The 4,940-nt window shown below is 46.7% G+C and overlaps 1 pseudogene; it reads right to left on the bottom strand.

The window, feature by feature from the left end:
* Positions 1–1,580: 1,580 nt before the first annotated feature.
* On the bottom strand, positions 1,581–2,883 carry LOC147426599 (uncharacterized; annotated as a pseudogene).
* Between the last annotated feature and the right edge of the window lie 2,057 nt (positions 2,884–4,940).

Genomic DNA, 4,940 nt, shown 5'->3' with positions numbered 1-4,940 from the left:
CACGTTGTGTCCGTCCTCATCTGCGTGCAAATATTGACCTCGTTCGCCCTCCTGACGCCACTAGATGCCATCTGACGCACCTGCTGACCTCATGTCGTCGGCCCGCGGATAGCTTCCTCGAGAAGTTTTACACGCTATAAACTCCTCATTATTGTAGAAAAACACAGTGGTACTGGTAATAGTGAAAATCGATGCACTATGTACACCTTGTCCTACCTGTACACATGTGGGCCCCACATAACCACCTGGCTAAGGAAAATGGGCAATCCTTTATTTGATGCACCATGCATGTATATGTACATATGCGCAATCCCTTGCTCCAAAAAACTCCTGACAACGTGAACAAAGTTAGGACCACCTGGGCATTTTTTCCCTCACTAGGAGGTTTTTTCCCTTGTGCATTGTATATGCGCCCATCACTCTAGGGCTAACTTATCTTTCCATTGCACACTAAGTAATAGACTCTCTGTTGTGTGCCTTGAGCTTCCTTCGTCTTCTCCAAGCTGTGTGTGTTTTCCTGCAACCCTAATTTCAACATGTTGGGCGCTTGGCACACTACGGGTGCAGGGACTACTGGGAGGGTGCCGATTATGTGTCCGCCGCAAGGGAGCTCGGAGGATGGGGCTTCCGACTGCCTCGCCCCTCTTTAGTGGTGAGCAGGGCTCAGCACGGAAAATTTTTGCAGCTCGAGCTTGGCGGTTGCCCCCCTCTCTTGCAGAGGAAACACGCGTGCTCGGCTTTTCTACGTTCTGGTTTTGTGCGGCTCGGATGTGTCTCTTGGCGTCAGATGTGGATGGTGGTTCTGGTTGCAGTCGATTCAACAGGGCCCGGACGATGCTGATTTGGTGGATATGTAGCGTATGGTTCATGGAGGCTCATTCCATGTGGGCCTGGGGTACTGCATGTTGATGGATGCGGCTCTGGTGGTGCTGTCTTGTCAGCCTTGGATGTTTTTTAGCTCGTCGCCTCTTGGGTCTTCCAACATGGAGGGCGTCTTGTGACAGAGGCTCGTCCCATGGTGGCATCAAGAGTCTTTCTCCGATGGGGTGGGCTCCCCTACTAGCCTGTGTATATGGGGATGGTGGTTCCGCTTGTCCTCTTGATGGTTCTCTTTGTTGGCTTCCGTGCTATTATATCGAGGTGATGGAGGTATCGAGTTCATCCTTATGCAGCTTATGGTTGGTTGGTCTGTATGTACATGTTGTTTTTTTGGCTTTATATTGGGGTCGGGTCCCTGTAAGACCTGGTAGTTTGTTGGTGTGTGCTCCTTGTATTACTTTTGAATCCATGGCTTGGTGTGAGCATGGTACAATTTTACTTTTTTTTTTTTGGTGATTAATTCAATCTACTCACTTTGTTGAGTGAGTTTTGAAAAAAAAAACTTATTGCCAACTCCTCAAGCAACGTTCTTGCAAAACAAAAATTGACTATATCCAACGGTTTTTGAACCAGACTTAGTACGTTTTTACTAGAATAAGGCGGGCATTATATTAGAAAAGACAAAAGGTTACATCAACATGCTCAAGGAAGAGCATGCAGATAGAAAGCTGAGGGATAACTATAAGCCAACATCAAAGGGGTTAGTTCTTGAGAGCATCTAGCTCATATTTAATTTTTACAAGTAAGTTTTTGGCATAGTTCCAATTTTCCAGCTGAAGGTCCCAATCCACCTGTATGTCCTCCTCAGTGAAGTCTCTATTATAGAACATCTCATCTACTCCTGTGTGCTGGCAGAGACTTCTCACAGTGTCCAACAACTATTGCTTCTTCTGGTAGATCCTGCACTTAGAAAGGGAGATTCTTTCACCTTGCAAAACAATTTCATCAAAGAAAACTCTTAGGTTTGAGGCTTGATAAGCCTCCTCATACATGAAGCAATTCCTCTGCCTCCAGATAGCCCACATGAATTCAGCCCTTATGTGATTCCAGATAATGGAAGTCATGCCCACATTTTCACCTAACAATACATGTTTCTAAGAAAGGGACCGTCCAAGACAATTGCAGACTAGTTTCCAAAAGGGATAGTTGAAGGCACAGTTCATGAAGAGGTGCGGGAGATCTTCAGGACTATTCTTGCATCTAGGGCAGTTTCCTAGCGAAAGACTAGCATCCTTGAGTTTCTATCCTATCCAGACAGCTTTGTAAAGAATCAGCCAGAGGAGGGCAGAATTTTTGGGGGAAGACGCCTTTGACCATAGGGACCTGAATTTGAAGTTTCATTGCCTCTTGTCAAAGGAGAGACCCCATCTCTGATTCAAGATGATGTGGATAGGGGGGGAAATGGGCTTTGGTTTGACCTGAGGATGGGAGAGAAGGTATTCACCTGACCATACAATCCCTTCGAGCGAGAGGGTAGGGGAGCAATTGAGCAGCCCACTGACAGGAAATTGGGAGGGCTAGCCGCCGGCGAAGATAGGAAAGTTCCCAAGGCCTCAACAGAAATTTGAGTGAGATTTCCAGGTCAAAGAGCCAATCAAAGGCTGACGGCGACCATACATTAGTCCAAACGCGGACCCCCTTATTATGGATGGTCAGGACAAGTCTGGAGCTATCAAACTGTGGATCTTTGATGGTGACTGAGGGCAGCCAGATGGAGTCATTTAGCAACAACGAATGGCTATGACTAGATTTCCATTCGTTTAGCAACAACGAATGGCTATGACTAGATTTCCAGTTTAGTGAGAATCTGAGCCTTTGCATATTCCATGCTCCCCATATGAACCTCATTAGGTTAGATCCTGCAGCAAAGAAGAGGGTGAGATAAGGAATATTCACCCATCCTTTGGCCTGCGAAAGTCTGAATCTGCTTGTGTTCCTGAGAAGCAACACCGACCATTCTTCGCAGGGGTGGTGGATCGCTCTGACCACCAATTTGACAGCCATCTTGTCCACAAGAGTAGGGATATGAATGATGCCAAGCCCACCCTTGTCTTTAGGCAGACAACAAATGTCCCATTTAACCTTAGCTAAGGTTAAATGTCCCATTTAACCTTAGCTTGGGGGCCGCCAGATCAGCAGGTGAGAAAGAAGACAACATAAGCTATGAGGAAGTGGTTGATAACCACTACTCTACCCATTAGAGAACCTTGGAATCATTTCCACCTTTTGAGTTTGGACTGAAATCGTTATCTGTCTTTCAAGGTAATCCCGAAGCCCACTTGGATTCCTAGCAAACAAAATGGCTGGTGGGAGAGAAGCAACTTACATCCTGAGACCAAGAGCCATTGGGGAAGAGGGGCTGCACCTTGTTTCACCCCTGTTTTAGAATGGTTGATTTTTGAGCCCGAAGTTGTGCAAAAGACCTGGAGACATTGCCAAAATTCCCAAATCGATTCTTCTTCTTTTTCCGACAAACCATTAGTGCCATCCACGAATTGAGAGAGACATGGTTGACCTTCTGAGTTGGGAAGTTGTATGCCTTTAATTTTTCCTTCTAGCATTCTAGACTTGACTAAACAATTGAGGCTATCAGCAGCTGTTGCAAACAATAGGGGCGCTAGGGGGGCAGCCCTGTCTTACTGAGCGATTTAGTGAGAAAAAGTTGGATAGCACTCCATTGAATGTGATCCTTGCCCGAACATGTCCAAATACAGTTTTTACAAACCTGGCCAATAGGGACCCAAAGCTCATATTATCCAAACTTATGAGAATGAAAGACCATTAGAGTCTATCATATGCCTTATCAAAGTCCACTTTTACAGAAACAAAGTCTTGGTTGGAATCTTGAGCATATTCGATGCCCTCCCATAAAGAAATAACTGCTTCAATTATATTATGGCCCTTAATGAATCCTTTCTGCTCTGAAGATATCCATTGCATCAAAACCGGGGTGATTGTGTTTGCTGCAGCCCGGGCAAAGATCTTATACACTGCGTTGAGCATGGTGAGAGGACGCCAGTTCGACAGGGAGACCCTAGGACCCCTCTTGTGGAGTAGCTTGATTACGCATGTTTAAGGGCCAAGTCTTCTTCTGCTCTAACCTTAGCTCTGAGAACTGAGATGAGAGATTGTTGATGTAGATCAGGCGAAGAGTTGTCTAAGAGGATGAGCTCGGCATACATGGCTTCTTTTCGTCTTTTCCGAATAGAGGTGACTTCCTTCCTGGTTTGAATCAGCAAACACTGAGTCCTTTGAACAGCAGTGGACCAAGCTTTGGCCGGGGAAGGGGAGGAAGAGAAGCAATTTGTCCAGATTTGGGAGACTTGATCTTGTACTGCTTGGAGTTTGAACAGCTCCGGGTCGGTGTGAAACCAGTGATTCATTATCTTTTTGGCCTTATCATCAAGAGATATGCTAACAAGGTAATGATTAGAGAGGCAGCTGGTGAGAATGGGCTTGACCTTGATGCGATCAAACAGATTCGCAAGAGGGAGACTCAAGTAACAGCGATCTAGGCGAGCCTTCCTGACTAACTCTCCTGAACTATAATTTTGCCAGGTGAACTCTCCGGGGGTGCCAGCATCCCATAGTTGAAGAGTGTCCTTAAGCGAGGTCCAGGACTCTTTTTCCCTCCCTAAAATTCACACGCCTTTGAGAATGATTGTGTTTGTTATCCTTAAGGATTTCAATGGGGGTAGGGTTGGAAACCGAAACCAAAGTTGAGGAAGAGGGCTCACTGGTGGAGTTCTCTTTGTTGGGATCAATCTTCCTAATGTTGTCAAGGGCATTCACTTGTTGTTCAAGAGCAGGGGGGGGGGGGGGGGGGGGGGGGGGGGGGGGTGAGGAGGTTGGAAGGACACACTCATCGTTGTTAGAGTTAGAGGAGTCAACAAAATCTGTGATCGAGGCAAGGACATCAAATCTGTTGGGTTTAGGCAAGGGCCTCCTATCAGGTTTGCGAGCCAGGGCGGGGGAGGGCTATGGGGCGTTGGCCTATTGTTGGGGGGAGCATTGGAGGGTGGTTGAGAAGGAGCACCAGGGGGAGCAGACGAAGCGGGTGT

The sequence above is a fragment of the Adiantum capillus-veneris genome, chromosome 24 (assembly GCF_014529385.1).
Source record: "Adiantum capillus-veneris isolate H3 chromosome 24, ASM1452938v2, whole genome shotgun sequence".
Classification (NCBI taxonomy): domain Eukaryota; kingdom Viridiplantae; phylum Streptophyta; class Polypodiopsida; order Polypodiales; family Pteridaceae; genus Adiantum; species Adiantum capillus-veneris.
This window is presented reverse-complemented; position numbering and strand designations above follow the sequence as displayed.